The sequence below is a fragment of the Gorilla gorilla genome, chromosome 18, assembly GCF_029281585.2.
Source record: "Gorilla gorilla gorilla isolate KB3781 chromosome 18, NHGRI_mGorGor1-v2.1_pri, whole genome shotgun sequence".
In the NCBI taxonomy this organism is placed as follows: domain Eukaryota; kingdom Metazoa; phylum Chordata; class Mammalia; order Primates; family Hominidae; genus Gorilla; species Gorilla gorilla.
The window spans coordinates 64,298,878-64,322,270 of NC_073242.2; positions in this window are offsets into that span (position 1 = coordinate 64,298,878).

Consider the following 23,393-nt stretch of genomic DNA (forward strand, 5'->3'; position numbering starts at 1 on the left):
GATATTTCCTTTTCTACCGTTCGCCCCAAAGCGCTTGAAATCTCCACTTGCAGATTCCACAACAAGAGGGTTTCATATCTGCTCTGTCGAAAGGACGGTTCTACTCTGTGAGTTGAACACATGCACCCCGATGAAGTTACTGAGAATTCTTCTGTCTGGTGTTATACGCAGAAATCCCGTTTCCAACAAAATCCTCAAAGAGGTCCAAATATCTACTTGCAGACTTTACAAACAGAGTGTTTCCAAACTGCTCTATTAAAAGAAACGTTAAGCTCTGTGAGTGGAACGCACACATCCCAAAAGGGTAGTTGAGAATGATGCTCTCTAGTTTTTATACGAAGATATTTCCTTTTCTACCGTTGGACGAAAAGCACTTGAAATCTCCTTTTGCAAATTCCACAAAAACAGGGTTTCAAATCTGCTCTGTCTAAAGGAAGGTTGAACTCTGTGGGTTGAACACACACAGCCCAAAGAAGTTACTGGAAATTCTTCTGTCTAGCGTTATATACAGAAATCCCGTTTGCAACGAAATCCTCAGAGAGGTCCAAATATCCAATTGCAGACTTTACATACAGAGTGTTTCCAAACTGCTCTACGATAACAAAGTTTAAGCTCTGTGAGTGGAACGCACACATCACAAAGTGTTTGCTGAGAATGATTCTATCTAATTTTTATACGAAGATATTTCCTATTCTAACATAGTCCCAAAGCGCTTGAAATCTCCTGTTGGAAATTCCACAAAAAGAGTGTTTCAAACATGCTCTGTCTAAAGGAAGGTTCAACTCTGTGAGTTGAACAAACGCAGCCCAAAGTAGTTACTGAGAATTCTTCTGTCTAGCGTTATATACAGAAATCCCGTTTCCAACGTAATCCTCAGTGAGGTCCAAATATCCACTTGCAGACTTTACAAACAGAGTGTTTCCAAACTGCTCTATTAAAAGAAAGGTTGAACTCTGTGAGTGGAACGCACACATCCCAAAGTGGTTGCTGAGAATGATTCTCCCTAGTTTTTATACGAAGATATTTCCTCTTTACCGTTGGCCCAAAAGCGCTTGAAATCTCCACTTCCAAATTACACAAAAAGAGGGTTTCAAATCTGCTGTGTCTAAAGGAACGTTCAGCTCTGTGAGTTGAACACACGCAGCCCAAAGAAGTTAATGGGAATTCTTCTCTCTAGCGTTATATACGGAAATCCCGATTCCAACGAAATCCTCAGAGAGGTCCAAATATCCACTTGCAGACTTTACAAACAGAGTGTTTCCAATCTGCTCTATGAAAACAGAGGTTCAATTCTGTGAGTGAAACACACACATAACAAAGTAGTTGCTGAGCATGGTTCTCTCTAGTTTTTGTACGAAGATATTTCCTTTCTACCGTTGGCCCAAAAGCGCTTGAATTATCCACTTGCAAATTCCACACAAACAAGGTTTCAAATCTGCTCTGTATAAAGGAAGGTTCAAATCTGTGAGTTGAACACACGCAGCCCAAAGAAGTTACTGGGAATACTTCTGTCAAGCGTTATATACAGAAATCCCGTTTGCAACGAAATCCTCAGAGAGGTCCAAATATCCACTTTCAGACTTTACAAACAGAGTGTCTACAACCTGCTCTATGAAAAGAGAGGTTAAACTCTGTGAGTGGAATGCACACATCACAAAGTGGTTGCTGAGAATGATTCTCTCTAGTTTTTATACGAAGATATTTCCTTTTCTACCGTTCGCCCCAAAGCGCTTGAAATCTCCACTTGCAAATTCCACAAAAAGAGGGTTTCATATCTGCTCTGTCTAAAGGAAGGTTAAACTCTGTGAGTTGAACACATGCACCCCGATGAAGTTACTGAGAATTCTTCTGTCTAGCATTATAAGCCGAAGCCCCGTTTCCAACGAAATCCTCAGACAGGTCCATATATCCAGTTGCAGACTTTACAAACACAGTGTCTACAACCTGCTCTATGAAAACAGAGGTTAAACTCTGTGAGTGGAACGCACACATCATAAAGTGGTTCCTGAGAATGATTCTCTCTAGTTTTTATACGTAGATATTTCCTTTTCTATCATAGGCCCCAAAGCGCTTGAAATCTCCACTTGCAAATTCCACAAAAAGAGGGTTTCAAATCTGCTCTGTCAAAAGGAAGGGTCAACTCTGTGAGTTGAACACATGCAACCCAAAGAAGTTACTGAGAATTCTTCTGTCTACAATTATACCCAGAATTCTAGTTTCCAACGAAATCTTCAAAGAGGTCCAAATATCCACATGCAGACTTTACAAAAAGAGTGTTTCCAAACTGCTCTATGAAAAGAAAGGTTAAACTCTGTGAGTGGAACGCACACATCACAAAATGGTTGCTGAGAATGATTCTCTCTAGTTTTTATACGAAGATATTTCCTTTTCTACCGTTGGCCCAAAAGCGCTTGAAATCTCCACTTCCAAATTCCACAAAAAGAGGGTTTCAAATCTGCTCTGTCTAAAGGAAGGTTCAACTCTGTGAGTTGAACACACGCAGCCTAAAGAAGTTACTGGGTATTCTTCTGTCTAGCGTTATATACAGATATCCCGTTTCCAACGAAATCCTCAGAGAGGTCCAAATATCCACTTGCAGACTTTACAAACGGAGTGTCTCCAAACTGCTCTAGGAAAACAGAAGTTAAACTTTGTGAGACGAACGCTCACTTCAAAGAGTGGTTGCTGAGAATGATTCTCTCTAGTTTTTAAACGAAGATATTTCCTTTTCTACCGTTGGCCCCAAAGCGCTTGAAATCTCCGCTTGCATATTCCACAAAATCAGGGTATCAAATCTGCTCTGTCAAAAGGAAGGTTCAACTCTGTGAGTTGAACACATGCAACTCAAAGAAGTTACTGAGAATTCTTCTGTCTAGCGTTATACGCAGAAATCAGGTTTCCATCGAAATCCTCAGAGAGGCCCAAGTATCCACATGCAGACTTTACAAACACAGTGTCTCCAAACTGCTCTATGAAAACAGAGGTTAAACTCTGTGAGTGGAACGCACACATCACAAAATGGTTGCTGAGAACGATTCTCTCTGGTTTTTATATGAAGATATTTACTTTTATTCCGTAGGCCCCAAAGCTCTTGAAATCTCCACTTGCAAATTCCACAAAAAGAGGGTTTCAAATCTGCTCTGTCTAAAGGAAGGTTCAACTCTGTGAGTTGAACACAAGCAGCCCAAAGAAGTTACTGAGAATTCTTCTGTCTAGCGTTATATACAGAAATCCCGTTTCCAACGAAATCCTCAGAGAGGTCCAAATATCCACTTGCAGACTTTACAAACAGAGTGTTTCCAAACTGCTCTAAGAAAACAAAGGTTAAACTCTGTGAGTGGAACGCACACATCACAAAGTGGATGCTGAGAATGATTCTCACTAGTTATTATATGAAGATATTTCCTATTATACCGTAGGCCCCAAAGCGCTTGACATCTCCTCTTGGAAATTCCACAAAAAGAGGGTTTCAAATCTGCTCTGTCTAAAGGAACGCTTAACTGTGTTAGTTGAACACACACAGCTGAAAGAAGTTACTGAGAATTATTCTGAATAGCGTTATACGCAGAAATCCCGTTTCCAACGAAATACTCAAGGAGGTCCAAATATCAAATTGCAGACTTTACAAACAGAGTGTTTCCAATCTCCTCTCTGAAAACAAAGGTTGAACTCTGTGAGTGGAACGCACATATCCCAAAATGGTTGCTGAGAATGATTCTCTCTAGTTTTTATACGAAGATATTTCCTTCTCTACCATTGGCCCAAAAGCGCTTGAAATCTCCACTTGCAAATTCCACAAAAAGAGGGTTTCAAAACTGCTCTGTCTAAGGGAAGGTTCAACTCTGTGAGTTGAACACATGCACCCCGATGAAGTTACTGAGAATTCTTCTGTCTAGCGTTATATGCAGAAATCCCGTTTCCAACGAAATCCTCAAAGAGGTCCAAATATCCACCTGTAGACTTTACAAACAGAGTGTTTCCAAACTGCTCTATGAAAACAAAGTTTAAACTCTGTGAGTGGAACGCACACATCCCAAAAGGGTTGTTGAGAATGATTCTGTCTAGTTTTTATACGAAGATATTTCCTTTTCTACCGTTGGCCGAAAATCACTTCAAATCTCCACTTGCAAATTCCACAAAAAGAGGGTTTCAAATCTGGTCTGTCTAAAGGAAGGTTCAACTCTGTGAGTTGAACACACGCAGCCCAAAGAAGTTACTGAGAATTCTTCTGTCTAGCGTTATACGCAGAAATCCCGTTTCCAAAGAAATCTTCAAAGAGGTCCAAATATCCACTTGCAAACTTTACAAACAGAGTGTTTCCAATCTGCTCTATGAAAACAAAGTTTAAACTCTGTGAGTGGAACGCACACATCCCAAAAGGGTTGTTGAGAATGATTCTGTCTAGTTTTTATACGAAGATATTTCCTTTTCTACCGTTGGCCGAAAATCACTTCAAATCTCCACTTGCAAATTCCACAAAAAGAGGGTTTCAATTGTGCTCTGTCAAAAGGAAGGTTCAACTCTGTGAGTTGAACACACGCAGCCCAATGAAGTTAATGGGAATTCTTCTGTCTAGCGTTATATTCAGAAATCCCGTTTCCAACGAAATCCTCTGAGAAGTCCAAATATCCACTTGGAGACTTTACAAACAGTGTGTTACCAAACTGCTCCATTAAAAGAAAGGTTAAACTCTGTGAGTGGAACACACACATGCCAAAATGGTTGCTGAGAATGATTCTGTCTATTTTTTATACGAAGATATTTCCTTTTATACCGTTGGCCGAAAAGCGTTGAAATCTCCACTTCCAAATTCAACAAAAAGAGGGTTTCAAATCTGCTCTGTCTAAAGGAAGGTTCAACTCTGTGAGTTGAACACACGCAGCCTAAAGAAGTTACTGGGTATTCTTCTGTCTAGCGTTATATACAGATATCCCGTTTCCAACGAAATCCTCAGAGAGGTCCAAATATCCACTTGCAGACTTTACAAACGGAGTGTCTCCAAACTGCTCTATGAAAACAGAAGTTAAACTTTGTGAGACGAACGCTCACTTCAAAGAGTGGTTGCTGAGAATGATTCTCTCTAGTTTTTAAACGAAGATATTTCCTTTTCTACCGTTGGCCCCAAAGCGCTTGAAATCTCCGCTTGCATATTCCACAAAATCAGGGTATCAAATCTGCTCTGTCAAAAGGAAGGTTCAACTCTGTGAGTTGAACACATGCAACTCAAAGAAGTTACTGAGAATTCTTCTGTCTAGCGTTATACGCAGAAATCAGGTTTCCATCGAAATCCTCAGAGAGGCCCAAGTATCCACATGCAGACTTTACAAACACAGTGTCTCCAAACTGCTCTATGAAAACAGAGGTTAAACTCTGTGAGTGGAACGCACACATCACAAAATGGTTGCTGAGAACGATTCTCTCTGGTTTTTATATGAAGATATTTACTTTTATTCCGTAGGCCCCAAAGCTCTTGAAATCTCCACTTGCAAATTCCACAAAAAGAGGGTTTCAAATCTGCTCTGTCTAAAGGAAGGTTCAACTCTGTGAGTTGAACACAAGCAGCCCAAAGAAGTTACTGAGAATTCTTCTGTCTAGCGTTATATACAGAAATCCCGTTTCCAACGAAATCCTCAGAGAGGTCCAAATATCCACTTGCAGACTTTACAAACAGAGTGTTTCCAAACTGCTCTAAGAAAACAAAGGTTAAATTCTGTGAGTGGAACGCACACATCACAAAGTGGATGCTGAGAATGATTCTCACTAGTTATTATATGAAGATATTTCCTATTATACCGTAGGCCCCAAAGCGCTTGACATCTCCTCTTGGAAATTCCACAAAAAGAGGGTTTCAAATCTGCTCTGTCTAAAGGAACGCTTAACTGTGTTAGTTGAACACACACAGCTGAAAGAAGTTACTGAGAATTATTCTGAATAGCGTTATACGCAGAAATCCCGTTTCCAACGAAATCCTCAAGGAGGTCCAAATATCAAATTGCAGACTTTACAAACAGAGTGTTTCCAATCTCCTCTCTGAAAACAAAGGTTGAACTCTGTGAGTGGAACGCACATATCCCAAATTGGTTGCTGAGAATGATTCTCTCTAGTTTTTATACGAAGATATTTCCTTCTCTACCATTGGCCCAAAAGCGCTTGAAATCTCCACTTGCAAATTCCACAAAAAGAGGGTTTCAAAACTGCTCTGTCTAAGGGAAGGTTCAACTCTGTGAGTTGAACACATGCACCCCGATGAAGTTACTGAGAATTCTTCTGTCTAGCGTTATATGCAGAAATCCCGTTTCCAACGAAATCCTCAAAGAGGTCCAAATATCCACCTGTAGACTTTACAAACAGAGTGTTTCCAAACTGCTCTATGAAAACAAAGTTTAAACTCTGTGAGTGGAACGCACACATCCCAAAAGGGTTGTTGAGAATGATTCTGTCTAGTTTTTATACGAAGATATTTCCTTTTCTACCGTTGGCCGAAAATCACTTCAAATCTCCACTTGCAAATTCCACAAAAAGAGGGTTTCAAATCTGGTCTGTCTAAAGGAAGGTTCAACTCTGTGAGTTGAACACACGCAGCCCAAAGAAGTTACTGAGAATTCTTCTGTCTAGCGTTATACGCAGAAATCCCGTTTCCAAAGAAATCTTCAAAGAGGTCCAAATATCCACTTGCAAACTTTACAAACAGAGTGTTTCCAATCTGCTCTATGAAAACAAAGTTTAAACTCTGTGAGTGGAACGCACACATCCCAAAAGGGTTGTTGAGAATGATTCTGTCTAGTTTTTATACGAAGATATTTCCTTTTCTACCGTTGGCCGAAAATCACTTCAAATCTCCACTTGCAAATTCCACAAAAAGAGGGTTTCAATTGTGCTCTGTCAAAAGGAAGGTTCAACTCTGTGAGTTGAACACACGCAGCCCAATGAAGTTAATGGGAATTCTTCTGTCTAGCGTTATATTCAGAAATCCCGTTTCCAACGAAATCCTCTGAGAAGTCCAAATATCCACTTGGAGACTTTACAAACAGTGTGTTACCAAACTGCTCCATTAAAAGAAAGGTTAAACTCTGTGAGTGGAACACACACATGCCAAAATGGTTGCTGAGAATGATTCTGTCTATTTTTTATACGAAGATATTTCCTTTTATACCGTTGGCCGAAAGGCGTTGAAATCTCCACTTGCAAATTCCACAAAAAGAGGGTTTTAAATCTGCTCTGTCTAAAGGAAGGTTCAACTCTGTGAGTTGAACACACGCAGCCCAAAGAAGTTACTGGGTATTCTTCTGTCTAGCGTTATATACAGAAATCTCGTTTCCAGCGAAATCCTCAGAGAGGTCCAAATATCCACTTGCAGACTTTACAAACAGAGTGTCTCCAAACTGCTCTACGAAAACAGCAGTTAAACTTTGTGAGATGAACGCTCACTTCAAAGAGTGGTTGCTGAGAATGATTCTCTCTAGTTTTTAAACGAAGATATTTCCTTTTCTACCGTTGGCCCCAAAGCGCTTGAAATCTCCACTTGCATATTCCACAAAATCAGGGTATCAAATCTGCTCTGTCAAAAGGAAGGTTCAACTCTGTGAGTTGAATACACGCACCCCAAAGAAGTTACTGAGAATTCTTCTGTCTAGCGTTATATGCAGAAATCCCGTTTCCAACGAAATCCTCAGAGAGGTCCAAATATCCACTTGCAGACTTTACAAACAGAGTGTCTCCAAACTGATTTGTGAAAACAGAGGTTAAACTCTGTGAGTGGAACGCTCACGTCACAAAGTGGTTGCTGAGAATGATTCTCTCCAGTTTTTAAAGGAAGATATTTCCTTTTCTACCATTGGCACCAAAGCGCTTGATATCTCCACTTGCAAATTCCACAAAAAGAGGGTTTCAAATCTGCTCTGTCAAAGGGAGGTTCAACTCTGTGAGTTGAACACACGCAACCCAAAGAATTTACTGAGAATTCTTCTGACTAGAGTTTTACGCAGAAATCCTGTTTCCAGCGAAATCTTCAAAGAGGTCCAAATATCCAATTGCAGACTTAACAAACAGAGTGTTTCCAAACTGCTCTGTGAAAACAGGTGTTATACTCTGTGAGTGGAACGCAAACATCACAAAGAGGTTGCTGAGAATGATCCTTTCTAATTTTTATACGGAGATATTTCCTTTTCTACTGTTGGCCCCAAAGTGCTTGAAATCTCCTCTTGGAAACTCCACAAAAAGAGGGTTTCAAATCTGCTCTGTCTATAGGAAGGTTCAACTCTGTGAGTTGAACACACGCAGCCCAAAGAAGTTACTGGAAATTCTTCTGTCTAGAGATATATGCAGATATCCCATTTCAAAAGAAATCCTCAGAGAGGTCCAAATATCCACTTGCAGACTTTACAAGCAGAGTTTTTCCAAACTGCTCTATGAAAACAAAGGTTAAGCTCTGTGAGTGGAAAGCACACATCACCAAGTGGTTGCTGAGAATGATTCTCTCTAGTTTTTATACGAAGATATTTCCTTTTCTACCGTAGGCCCCAAAGCGCTTGAAATCTCCTCTGGGAAATTCCACAAAAAGAGGGTTTCTAATCTGCTTTGTGTAAAGGAAGGTTCATCTCTGTGAGTTGAACACACGCAGCCTAAAGAAGTTACTGAGAATTCTTCTTCTGTCTAGCGTTATATGCAGAAATCCCGTTTCCAACGAAATCCCCAAAGAGGTCCAAATATCCACTTGCAGACTTTACAAACAGAGTGTTTCCAAACTGCTCTATGAAAACAAAGGTTAAGCTCTGTGAGTGGAAGCACACATCACCAAGTGGTTGCTGAGAATGATTCTCTCTAATTTTTATACGAAGATATTCCTTTTCTACCGTAGGCCGCAAAGCGCTTGAAATCTCCTCATGGAAATTCCACAAAAAGAGCTTTTCAAATCTGCTCTGTCTAAAGGAAGGTTCAACTCTGTGAGTTGAACACACGCAGCCCAAAGAAATTACTGATAATTCTTCTGTCTAGCGTTATATGCAGAAATCCCGTTTCCAACGAAATCCTCAAAGAGGTCCAAATGTCCACTTGCAGACTATAGAAACAGAGTGTTTCCAAACTGCTGTATGAAAACAAAGGTTAAGCTATGTGAGTGGAACGCACACATCACAAAGTGGTTGCTGAGAATGATTCTCTCTAGTTTTTATATGAAGGTATTTCCTTTTCAACCATAGGCCCTAAAGCGCTTGAAATCTCCACTTGCAAATTCCACAGAAAGAGTGTTTCATATCTGCTCTTTCTAAAGGAAGGTTCAACTCTGTGAGGTGAATGCACGCAGCCCAAAGAAGTTATTGAGAATTCTTCTGTCTAGCGTTATATACAGAAATCCCATTTCCAACGAAATCCTCAGAGAGGTCCAAATTTCCACTTGCAGACTTTACAAACAGAGTGTCTCCAAACTGCTCTGTGAAAACAGAGCTTAAACTCTGTGAGTGGAAGGCACACATCACAAAGTGGTTGCTGAGAATGATTCTCTCTTGGTTTTAAAGGAAGATATTTCCTTTTCTTCCGTTGGCCCCAATGTGCTTGAAATCACCACTTGCAAATTCCACAAAAAGAGGGTTTGAAATCTGCTCTGTCTAAAGGAAGGTTCAACTCTGTGAGGTGAACACACAAAGGCCAAAGAAGTTACTGACAATTCTTCTGTCTAGCGTTATATGCAGAAATCCTGTTTCCAACGAAATCCTCAGAGAGGTCCAAATTTCCACTTGCAGACTTTACAAACAGAGTGTTTACAATCTGCTCTACGAAAACTGAGGTTAAACTCTGTGAGTGGAACGCACACATCACAAAGTGGTTGCTGAGAATGATTCTCTCTAGTTTTTGGACGAAGATATTTCCTTTTCTACCACAGGCCCCAAAGCGCTTGAAAACTCCACTTGCAAATTCCACAAAACGAGGGTTTCAAATCTTCTCTTTCTAAAGGAAGTTTCAACTCTGTGAGTTGAACACACGCAGCCCAAAGAAGTTACTGAGAATTCTTCTGTCTACCGTTATATGCTGAAATCCCGTTTCCAACGAAATCCTCAGAGTGGTCCAAATATCCACTTGCAGACTTTACAAACAGAGTGTTTCCAATCTGCTCTATGAAAACAAAGGTTAAACTCTGTGAGTGGAACGCTCACATCCCAAAGTGGTAGCTGAGAATGATTCTCTCTAGTTTTTATATGAAGATATTTCCTTTCTATCGATGGCGCAAACGCGCTTGAAATCTCCACTTGCAAATTCCACAAAAACAGGATTTCAAATCTGCTCTGTCTAAAGGAAGGTTCAACTCTGTGAGTTGAACACACGAAGCCCAAAGAAGTTACTGGGAATTCTTCTGTCTAGCGTTATATACAGAAATCCCGTTTCCAACGAAATCCTCAGAGAGGTCCAAATATCCACTTGCAGACTTTACAAACACAGTGTCTCCAAACTGCTCTATGAAAACAGAGGATAAACTCTGTGAGTGGAACGCACACATCACAAAGTGGTTGCTGAGAATGATTCTCTCTAGTTTTTATACAAACATATTTCCTTTTTTACCGTTGGCCCCAAAGCGCTTGAAATCTCCACTTGCAAATTCCACAAAAAGAGGTTTTCAAATCTGCTCTGTCTAAAGGAAGGTTCAACTCTGTGAGTTGAACACACGCAGCCCAAAGAAGATACTGAGAATTCTTCTGTCTAGCGTTATATGCTGAAATCCCGTTTCCAACGAAATTCTCAGAGAGGTCCAAATATCCACTTGCAGACTATACAAACAGAGTGTTTCCAAACTGCTCTGTGAAAACAAAGGTTAAGCTATGTGAGTGGAACGCACACATCACAAAGTGGTTGCTGACAATGATTCTCTGTAGTTTTTATACGAAGATATTTCCTTCTCTACCATAGGCCCCAAAGCGCTTGAAATCTCCACTGGCAAATTCCACAAAAAGAGGGTTTCAAATCTGCTCTGTCTAAAGGAAGGTTCAACTCTGTGAGTTGAACACACGCAGCTCAAATAAGTTACTGAGAATTCTTCTGTCTAGCGTTATATGCTGAAATCCCGTTTCCAACGAAATCCTCAGAGAGGTCCAAATATCCACTTGCAGACTTTACAAACAGAGTGTTACCAAACTGCTCTATGAAAAGAAAGGTTAAACTCTGTGAGTGGAACGCACACATCACAAAGTGGTTGCAGAGAATGATTCTCTCTAGTTTTTATACGAAGATATTTCCTTTTCTACCGTAGGCCCCAAAGCGCTTGAAATCTCCTCATGGAAATGCCACAAAAAGAGGGTTTCAAATCTGCTCTGTCTAAAGGAAGGTTCAACTCTGTGAGTTGAACACACGCAGCCCAAAGAAGTTACTGAGAATTCTTCTGTCTACCGTTATATGGAGAAATCCAGTTTCCAGCAAACTCCTCAAAGAGGTCCATATATCCACTTGCAGACTATACAAACAGAGTGTTTCCAAACTGCTCTATGAAAACAAAGGTTAAGCTATGTGAGTGGAACGCACACATCACAAAGTGGTTGCTGAGAATGATTCTCTCTAGTTTTTATACGAAGATATTACCTTTTCTACCGTAGGACCCAATGCGCTTGAAATCTCCTCATGGAAACTCCACAAAAAGAGGGTTTCAAATCTGCTCTGTCTAAAGAAAGGTTCATCTCTGTGAGTTGAACACACGCAGCCCAAAGAAGTTACTGAGAATTCTTCTATCTAGCGTTATATGCAGAAATCCCGTTTCCAGCAAAATCCTCAAAGAGGTCCTAATATCCACTTGCAGACTATACAAACAGAGTGTTTCCAAACTGCTCTATGAAAACAAAGGTTAAGCTATGTGAGTGGAATGCACACATCACAAAGTGGTTGCTGAGAATGATTCTCTCTAGTTTTTATACGAAGATATTTCCTTCTCTACCATAGGCCCCATAGCGCTGGAAATCTCCACTTGCAAATTCCACAAAAGGAGGGTTTCAAATCTGCTCTGTCTAAAGGAATGTTGAACTCTGTGAGTTGAACACAAACAGCTGAAAGAAGTTACTGAGAATTCTTCTGTATAGCGTTATATACAGAAATCCCGTTTCCAATGAAATACTCAGAGAGGTCCCAATTTCCACTTGCAGGCTTTACAAACAGAGTGTTTCCAAACAGCTCTATGAAAACAAACGTTAAACTCTGTGAGTGGAACGCACACATCACAAAGTGGTTGCTGAGAATGATTCTCTCTAGTTTTTATATGAAGATATTTCCTTTTCTACCGTAGGCCCCAAAGCTCTTGAAATCTCCTCATGGAAATTCCACAAAAAGAGGGTTTCAAATCTGCTCTGTCTAAAGGAAGGTTCAACTCTGTGAGTTGAACAGACGCAGCCCAAAGAAGTTACTGAGAATTCTTCTGTCTAGCGTTATACGCAGAAATCCCTTTTCCAACGAAATCTTCAAAGAGGTCCAAATATCCACTTGCGGACTTTACAAACAGAGTGTTTCCAATCTGCTCTATGAAAACAATGGTCAAACTCTGAGAGTGGAACGCTCACATCCCAAAGTGGTAGCTGAGAATCATTCTCTCTGGTTTTTATACGAAGATATTTCCTATCAATCGATGGCCCAAAGGCTCTTGAAATCTCCACTTGCAAATTCCACAAAAACAGGGTTTCAAATCTGCTCTGTCTAAAGGAAGGTTCAACTCTGTGAGTCGTACACACGTAGCCTAAAGAAGTTATTGGGAATTCTTCTGTCTAGCGTTATATACAGAAATCCCGTTTCCAATGAAATCCTCAGAGAGGTCCAAATATCCACGTGCAGACTTTACAAACACAGTGTCTCCAAACTGCTCTCTGAAAACAGAGGTTAAACTCTGTGAGTGGAACGCAGACATCACAAAGTGGTTGCTGAGAATGATTCTCTCTAGTTTTTATACGAAGATATTTCCTTTTCTACCGTAGGCCCCAAATCGCTTGAAATCTCCTCATGGAAATTCCACAAAAAGAGGTTTTCAAATCTGCTCTGTCTAAAGGAAGGTTCAACTCTGTGAGTTGAACACACGCAGCCCAAAGAAGTTACTGACAATTCTTCTGTCTAGCGTTATACGCAGAAATCCCTTTTCCAACGAAATCTTCAAAGAGGTCCAAATATACACTTGCAGACTTTACGAACAGAGTGTTTCCAATCTGCTCTATGAAAACAAAGGTTAAACTCTGTGAGTGGAACGCTCACATCCCAAAGTGGTAGCTGAGAATGATTCTCTCTAGTTTTTATACGAAGATATTTCCTATCTATCGATGGCCCAAAGGCGCTTGAAATCTCCACTTGCAAATTCCACAAAAAGAGGTTTTCAAATCTGCTCTGTCTAAAGGAAGGTTCAACTCTGTGAGTCGTACACACGTAGCCTAAAGAAGTTACTGGGAATTCTTCTGTCTAGCGTTATATACAGAAATCCCGTTTCCAACGAAATCCTCAGAGAGGTCCAAATATCCACTTGCAGACTTTACAAACAGAGTGTCTCCATACTGCTAAATGAAAACAAAGGTTAAGCTAGGTGAGTGGAACGCACACATCACAAAGTCGTTGCTGAGAATGATTCTCTCTAGTTTTTCTACGAAGATATTTCCTTTTCTACTATAGGCCTCAAAGCGCTTGAAATCTCCACTTGCAAATTCCACAAAAAGAGGGTTTCAAATCTGCTCTGTCAAAAGGAAGTTTCAACACTGTGAGTTAAACACACGCAGCACAAACTAGTTACTGACAATTCTTCTGTCTAGCGTTATATGCAGAAATCCCGTTTAAAACGAAATCCTCAAAGTGTTCCAAATATCCACTTGCAGACTTTACAAACAGAGTGTTTCCAAACTGCTATATGAAAACAAAGGTTAAGCTATGTGAGTGGAATGCACACATCACAAAGTGGTTGCTGAGAATGTTTTTCTCTAGTTTTATACGAAGATATTTCCTTTTCTACCATAGGCCTCAAAGCGCTTGAGATCTCCACTTGCAAATTCCACAAAAAGAGGGTTTCAAATCTGCTCTGTCAAAAGGAAGGTTCAACTCTGTGAGTTGAACACACGCAACCCAAAGAAGTTACTGAGAATTCTTCTGTCTAGCGTCATACGCAGAAATCCCGTTTCCAATGAAATCTTCAAAGAGGTCCAAATATCCACTTGCAGACTTTACAAACAGAGTGTTTCCAATCTGCTCTATGAAAACAAAGGTTAAACCCTGTGAGTGGAACGCTCACATCCCAAAGTGGTAGCTGAGAATGATTCTCTCTAGTTTTTATACGAAGATATTTCCTTTCTATCGATGGCCCAAAAGCGCTTGAAATCTCCACTTGCAAATTCCACAAAAAGAGGGTTTCAAATCTGCTCTGTCTAAAGGAAGGTTCAAATCTGTGAGTTGAACACACGAAGCCCAAAGAAGTTACTGAGAATTCTTCTGTCTAGCGTTATATGCTGAAATCCCGTTTCCAACGAAATCCTCAGAGAGGTCCAAATATCCAGTTGCAGACTTTACAAACAGAGTGTTACCAAACTGCTTTATGAAAAGAAAGGTTAGACTCTGTGAGTGGACGCTCACATCACAAAGTGGTTGCTGAGAATGATTCTCTCTAGTTTTTATACGAAGATATTTCCTTTTCTACCGTAGGCCCCAAAGCACTTGAAATCTCCTCATGGAAATTCCACAAAAAGAGGTTATCAACTCTGCTCTGTCTAAAGGAAGGTTCAAATCTGTGAGTTGAACACACGCAGCCCAAAGAAGTTACTGAGAATTCTTCTGTCTAGCGTTATACGCAGAAATCCCGTTTCCAACGAAATCCTCAAAGAGGTCCAAATATCCACTTGCAGACTATACAAACAGAGTGTTTCCAAACTGCTATATGAAAACAAAGGTTAAGCTATGTGAGTGGAACGCACACATCACAAAGTGGTTGCTGAGAATGATTCTCTCTAGTTTTTATACGAAGATATTTCCTTCTCTACCATAGGCCCAAATGCGCTTGAAATCTCCACTTGCAAATTCCACAAAAAGAGGGTTTCAAATCTGCTCTGTCTAAAGGAAGGTTCAACTCTGTGAGGTGAATGCACGCAGCCCAAAGAAGTTATTGAGAATTCTTCTGTCTAGCGTTATATACAGAAATCCCGTTTCCAACGAAATCCTCAGAGAGGTCCAAATTTCCACTTGCAGACTTTACAAACAGAGTGTCTCCAAACTGCTCTGTGAAAACAGAGCTTAAACTCTGTGAGTGGAAGGCACACATCACAAAGTGGTTGCTGAGAATGATTCTCTCTTGGTTTTAAAGGAAGATATTTCCTTTTCTTCCGTTGGCCCCAATGTGCTTGAAATCACCACTTGCAAATTCCACAAAAAGAGGGTTTGAAATCTGCTCTGTCTAAAGGAAGGTTCAACTCTGTGAGGTGAACACACAAAGGCCAAAGAAGTTACTGACAATTCTTCTGTCTAGCGTTATATGCAGAAATCCTGTTTCCAACGAAATCCTCAGAGAGGTCCAAATTTCCACTTGCAGACTTTACAAACAGAGTGTTTACAATCTGCTCTACGAAAACTGAGGTTAAACTCTGTGAGTGGAATGCACACATCACAAAGTGGTTGCTGAGAATGATTCTCTCTAGTTTTTGGACGAAGATATTTCCTTTTCTACCACAGGCCCCAAAGCACTTGAAAACTCCACTTGCAAATTCCACAAAACGAGGGTTTCAAATCTTCTCTTTCTAAAGGAAGTTTCAACTCTGTGAGTTGAACACACGCAGCCCAAAGAAGTTACTGAGAATTCTTCTGTCTACCGTTATATGCTGAAATCCCGTTTCCAACGAAATCCTCAGAGTGGTCCAAATGTCCACTTGCAGACTTTACAAACAGAGTGTTTCCAATCTGCTCTATGAAAACAAAGGTTAAACTCTGTGAGTGGAACGCTCACATCCCAAAGTGGTAGCTGAGAATGATTCTCTCTAGTTTTTATATGAAGATATTTCCTTTCTATCGATGGCGCAAACGCGCTTGAAATCTCCACTTGCAAATTCCACAAAAACAGGGTTTCAAATCTGCTCTGTCTAAAGGAAGGTTCAACTCTGTGAGTTGAACACACGAAGCCCAAAGAAGTTACTGGGAATTCTTCTGTCTAGCGTTATATACAGAAATCCCGTTTCCAACGAAATCCTCAGAGAGGTCCAAATATCCACTTGCAGACTTTACAAACACAGTGTCTCCAAACTGCTCTATGAAAACAGAGGATAAACTCTGTGAGTGGAACGCACACATCACAAAGTGGTTGCTGAGAATGATTCTCTCTAGTTTTTATACAAACATATTTCCTTTTTTACCGTTGGCCCCAAAGCGCTTGAAATCTCCACTTGCAAATTCCACAAAAAGAGGTTTTCAAATCTGCTCTGTCTAAAGGAAGGTTCAACTCTGTGAGTTGAACACACGCAGCCCAAAGAAGATACTGAGAATTCTTCTGTCTAGCGTTATATGCTGAAATCCCGTTTCCAACGAAATTCTCAGAGAGGTCCAAATATCCACTTGCAGACTATACAAACAGAGTGTTTCCAAACTGCTCTGTGAAAACAAAGGTTAAGCTATGTGAGTGGAACGCACACATCACAAAGTGGTTGCTGACAATGATTCTCTGTAGTTTTTATACGAAGATATTTCCTTCTCTACCATAGGCCCCAAAGCGCTTGAAATCTCCACTGGCAAATTCCACAAAAAGAGGGTTTCAAATCTGCTCTGTCTAAAGGAAGGTTCAACTCTGTGAGTTGAACACACGCAGCTCAAATAAGTTACTGAGAATTCTTCTGTCTAGCGTTATATGCTGAAATCCCGTTTCCAACGAAATCCTCAGAGAGGTCCAAATATCCACTTGCAGACTTTACAAACAGAGTGTTACCAAACTGCTCTATGAAAAGAAAGGTTAAACTCTGTGAGTGGAACGCACACATCACAAAGTGGTTGCAGAGAATGATTCTCTCTAGTTTTTATACGAAGATATTTCCTTTTCTACCGTAGGCCCCAAAGCGCTTGAAATCTCCTCATGGAAATGCCACAAAAAGAGGGTTTCAAATCTGCTCTGTCTAAAGGAAGGTTCAACTCTGTGAGTTGAACACACGCAGCCCAAAGAAGTTACTGAGAATTCTTCTGTCTACCATTATATGCAGAAATCCAGTTTCCAGCAAACTCCTCAAAGAGGTCCATATATCCACTTGCAGACTATACAAACAGAGTGTTTCCAAACTGCTCTATGAAAACAAAGGTTAAGCTATGTGAGTGGAACGCACACATCACAAAGTGGTTGCTGAGAATGATTCTCTCTAGTTTTTATACGAAGATATTACCTTTTCTACCGTAGGCCCCAATGCGCTTGAAATCTCCTCATGGAAACTCCACAAAAAGACGGTTTCAAATCTGCTCTGTCTAAAGGAAGGTTCATCTCTGTGAGTTGAACACACGCAGCCCAAAGAAGTTACTGAGAATTCTTCTATCTAGCGTTATATGCAGAAATCCCGTTTCCAGCAAAATCCTCAAAGAGGTCCTAATATCCACTTGCAGACTATACAAACAGAGTGTTTCCAAACTGCTCTATGAAAACAAAGGTTAAGCTATGTGAGTGGAATGCACACATCACAAAGTGGTTGCTGAGAATGATTCTCTCTAGTTTTTATACGAAGATATTTCCTTCTCTACCATAGGCCCCATAGCGCTGGAAATCTCCACTTGCAAATTCCACAAAAGGAGGGTTTCAAATCTGCTCTGTCTAAAGGAATGTTGAACTCTGTGAGTTGAACACAAACAGCTGAAAGAAGTTACTGAGAATTCTTCTGTATAGCGTTATATACAGAAATCCCGTTTCCAATGAAATACTCAGAGAGGTCCCAATTTCCACTTGCAGGCTTTACAAACAGAGTGTTTCCAAACAGCTCTATGAAAACAAACGTTAAACTCTGTGAGTGGAACGCACACATCACAAAGTGGTTGCTGAGAATGATTCTCTCTAGTTTTTATATGAAGATATTTCCTTTTCTACCGTAGGCCCCAAAGCTCTTGAAATCTCCTCATGGAAATTCCACAAAAAGAGGGTTTCAAATCTGCTCTGTCTAAAGGAAGGTTCAACTCTGTGAGTTGAACAGACGCAGCCCAAAGAAGTTACTGAGAATTCTTCTGTCTAGCGTTATACGCAGAAATCCCTTTTCCAACGAAATCTTCAAAGAGGTCCAAATATCCACTTGCGGACTTTACAAACAGAGTGTTTCCAATCTGCTCTATGAAAACAATGGTTAAACTCTGAGAGTGGAACGCTCACATCCCAAAGTGGTAGCTGAGAATCATTCTCTCTGGTTTTTATACGAAGATATTTCCTATCAATCGATGGCCCAAAGGCTCTTGAAATCTCCACTTGCAAATTCCACAAAAACAGGGTTTCAAATCTGCTCTGTCTAAAGGAAGGTTCAACTCTGTGAGTCGTACACACGTAGCCTAAAGAAGTTATTGGGAATTCTTCTGTCTAGCGTTATATACAGAAATCCCGTTTCCAATGAAATCCTCAGAGAGGTCCAAATATCCACGTGCAGACTTTACAAACACAGTGTCTCCAAACTGCTCTCTGAAAACAGAGGTTAAACTCTGTGAGTGGAACGCAGACATCACAAAGTGGTTGCTGAGAATGATTCTCTCTAGTTTTTATACGAAGATATTTCCTTTTCTACCGTAGGCCCCAAAGCGCTTGAAATCTCCTCATGGAAATTCCACAAAAAGAGGTTTTCAAATCTGCTCTGTCTAAAGGAAGGTTCAACTCTGTGAGTTGAACACACGCAGCCCAAAGAAGTTACTGAGAATTCTTCTGTCTAGCGTTATATGCAGAAATCCCGTTTCCAACGAAATCCTCAAAGAGGTCCAAATATCCACTTGCAGACTATACAAACAGAGTGTTTCCAAACTGCTCTATGAAAACAAAGGTTAAGCTATGTGAGTGGAACACACACATCACAAAGTGGTTGCTGAGAATGATTCTCTCTAGTTTTTACACGAAGATATTTCCTTCTCTACCATAGGCCTTAAAGCGCTTGAAATCTCCACTTGCAAATTCCACAAAAACAGTGTTTCAAATCTGCTCTATCTAAAGGAAGGTTTATCTGTGTAAGTTGAACACACGCAGCCCAAAGAAGTTACTAAGAATTCTTCTGTCTAGCGCTATATACAGAAATCCCGTTTCCAACGAAATCCTCAGAGAGGTCCAAATTTCCACTTGCAGGCTTTACAAACTGAGTGTTTCCAAACTGCTCTATGAAAACAAAGGTTAAACTCTGTGAGTGGAACGCACACATCACAAAGTGGTTGCTGAGAATGATTCTCTCTAGTTTTTATACGAAGATATTTCCTTTTCTACCATAGGACAAAAAGCGCTTGAAATCTCCACTTGCAAATTCCACAAAAAGAGGGTTTCAAATCTGCTCTGTGAATAGGAAGGTTCAACTCTGTGAGTTGAACACGCACAACCCAAAGAAGTTACTGAGAATTCTTCTGTCTAGCGTTATATGCAGAAATCCCGTTTCCAACGAAATCCTCAAAGAGGTCCAAATATCCACTTGCAGACTATACAAACAGAGTGTTTCCAAACTGCTCTATGAAAAAAAAGGTTAAGCTATGTGAGTGGAACGCACACATCACAAAGTGGTTGCTGAGAATGATTCTCTCTAGTTTTTATACGAAGATATTTCCTTCTCTACCATAGGCCCCAAAGCGCTGGAAATCTCCACTTGCAAATTCCACAAAAAGAGGGTTTCAAATCTGCTCTGTCTAAAGGAAGGTTCAACTCTGTGTGTTGAACACAAACAGCCCAAAGAAGTTACTGAGAATTCTTCTGTCTAGCGTTATATACAGAAATCCCGTTTCAAACGAAATCCTCAGAGAGGTCCAAATTTCCACTTGCAGGCTTTACAAACAGAGTGTTTCCAAACTGCTCTATGAAAACAAAGGTTAAACTCTGTGAGTGGAACGCACACATCACAAAGTGGTTGCTGAGAATCATTCTCCCTAGTTTTTATACGAAGATATTTCCTTTTCTACCATAGGCCCCAAAGCGCTTGAAATCTCCACTTGCAAATTCCACAAAAAGAGGGTTTCAAATCTGCTCTGTCTAAAGGAAAGTTCAACTCTGTGAGTTGAACACACGCAACCCAAAGAAGTTACTGAGAATTCTTCTGTCTAGCGTTATACGCAGAAATCCCGTTTCCAACGAAATCTTCAAAGAGGTCCAAATATCCACTTGCAGACTTTACAAACAGAGTGTTTCCAAACTGCTCTGTGAAAACAAAGATTAAGCTATGTGAGTGGAACGCACACATCCCAAAGTGGTAGCTGACAATGATTCTCTCTAGCTTTTATACGAAGATATTTCCTTCTCTACCATAGGCCCAAAAGCGCTTGAAATCTCCACTGGCAAATTCCACAAAAAGAGTGTTTCAAATCTGCTCTGTCTAAAGGAAGGTTCAACTCTGTGAGGTGAACACACGCAGCCCAAAGAAGTTATTGAGAATCCTTCTGTCTAGCGCTATATACAGAAATCCCGTTTCAAACGAAATCCTCAGAGAGGTCCAAATTTCCACTTGCAGACTTTACAAACAGAGTGTCTCCAAACTGCTGTGTGATAACAGAGCTTAAACTCAGTGAGTGGAAGGAACACATCACAAAGTGGTTGCTGAGAATGATTCTCTCTTGGTTTTAAAGAAAGATATTTCCTTTTCTACCGTTGGCCCCAATGTGCTTGATATCACCACTTGCAAATTCCAGAAAAAGAGGGTTTCAAATCTGCTCTGTCTAAAGGAAGGTTCAACTCTGTGAGTTGAACACACAAAGGCCAAAGTAGTTACTGAATATTCTTCTGTCTAGCGTTATATGCAGAAATCCCGTTTCCAACGAAATCCTCAGAGAGGTCCAAATTTCCACTTGCAGACTTTACAAACAGAGTGTTCCCAAACTGCTCAATGAAAACAAAGGTTAAACTCTGTGAGTGGAATGCACACATCACAAAGTGGTTTCTGAGAATGATTCTCTCTAGTTTTTATACGAAGATATTTCCTTTTCTACCACAGGCCCCAAAGCGCTTGAAATCTCCACTTCCAAATTCCACCGAAAGGGTTTAAAATCCGCTCTGTCAAAAGGAAGGTTCAACTCTGTGAGTTGAACACACGCAGCCCAAAGAAGTTACTGAGAATTCTTCTGTCTAGCGTTATATTCAGAAATCCGTTTCCAAAGAAATCCTCAGAGAGGTCCAAATTTGCACTTGCAGACTTTACAAACAGAGTGTTTACAATCTGCTCTATGAAAACTGAGGTTAAACTCTGTGAGTGGAACGCACACATCACAAAGTGGTTGCTGAGAATGATTCTCTCTACTTTATGTACGAAGATATTTCCTTTTCTAACACAGGCCCCAAAGCGCTTGAAATCTCCACTTGCAAATTCCACAAAAAGAGGGTTTCAAATCTGCATTTTCTAAAGGAAGTTTCAACTCTGTGAGTTGAACACACGCAGCCCAAAGAAGTTACTGAGAATTCTTCTGTCTAGCGTTATATGCTGAAATCCCGTTTCCAAAGAAATCCTCAGAGTGGTCCAAATATCCACTTGCAGACTTTACAAACAGAGTGTTACCAAACTGCTCTATGAAAAGAAAGGTTAAACTCTGTGAGTGGAATGCACACATCACAATGTGGTTGCTGAGAATGATTCTCTCTAGTTTTTGTACGAAGATATTTCCTTCTGTACCATAGGCCCCAATGCGCTTGAAATCTCCACTTGCAAATTCCACAAAAAGAGTGTTTCAAATCTGCTCTGTCTAAAGAAAGGTTCAACTCTCTGAGTTGAAAACACGCAGCCCAAAGAAGTTACTGAGAATTCTTCTGTCTAGCGCTATATACAGAAATCCCGTTTCCAACGAAATCCTCATAGAGGTCCAAATTTCCACTTGCAGACTTTACAAACAGAGTGTTTCCAAACTGCTGTATGAAAACAAAGGTTAAACTCTTTGAGTGGAAGACACACATCACAAAGTGGTTGCTGAGATTGATTCTCTCTAGTTTATATACGAAGATATTTCCTATTCTACCATAGGCCCCAAAGAGCTTGAAATCTCCACTTGCACATTCCACAAAAAGAGGGTTTCAAATATGCTCTGTCAAAAGGGAAGTTCAACTCTGTGAGTTGAACACACGCAACCCAAAGAAGTTACTGAGAATTCTTCTGTCTAGCATTATACGCAGAAAACCCGTTTCCAACGAAATCTTCAAAGAGGTCCAAATATCCACTTGCAGACTTTACAAACAGAGTGTTTACAATCTGCTCTGTGAAAACAAAGGTTAAACTCTGTGAGTGGAACGCTCACATCCCAAAGTGGTAGATGAGAATGATTCTCTCTAGTTTTTATACGAAGATGTTTCCTTTCTATCGATGGCCCAAATGCGCTTGAAATCTCCACTTGCAAATTCCACAAAAACAGGGTCTCAAATCTGCTCTGTCTAAAGGAAGGTTCAACACTGTGAGTTGAACACACGAAGCCCAAAGAAGTTACTGGGAATTCTTCTGTCTAGCGTTATATACAGAAATCCCGTTTCCAAAGAAATCCTCCGAGAGGTCCAAATATCCACTTGCAGACTTTACAAACACAGTGTCTCCAAACTGCTCTATGAAAACAGAGGATAAACTCTGTGAGTGGAACGCACACATCACAAAGTGGTTGCTGAGAATGATTCTCTCTAATTTTTAAACGAATATATCTCCTTTTCTACCATAGGCCCCAAAGCGCTTGCAATATCCACTTGCAAACTCCACAGAAAGAGTGTTTCAAATCTGCTCTTTCTAAAGGAAGGTTCAACTCTGTGAGTTGAACACATGCAGCCCAAAAAAGTTACTGAGAATTGTTCTGTCTAGCGTTATATACCGAAATCCCGTTTCCAACGAAATCCTCATAGAGGTCCAAATTTCCACTTGAAGACTTTACAAACAGAGTGTTACCAATTTGCTCTATGAAAACAAAGGTTAAGCTATTTGAGTGGAATGCACACATCAAAAAGTGGTTGCTGAGAATGATTCTCTCTAGTTTTTATACGAAGATATTTCCTTTTCTACCGTAGGCCCCAAAGCGCTTGAAATCTCCTCATGGAAATTCCACAAAAAGAGGGTTTCAAATCTGCTCTGTCTAAAGGAAGGTTCAACTCTGTGAGTTGAACACACGAAACCTAAAGAAGTTACTGAGAATTCTTCTGTCTAGCATTATACGCAGAAATCCCGTTTCCATCGAAATCTTCAAAGAGGTGCAAATATCCACTTGCAGACATTACAAATAGAGTGTTTCCAATCTGCTCTGTGAAAACAAAGGTTAAACTCTGTGAGTGGAACGCT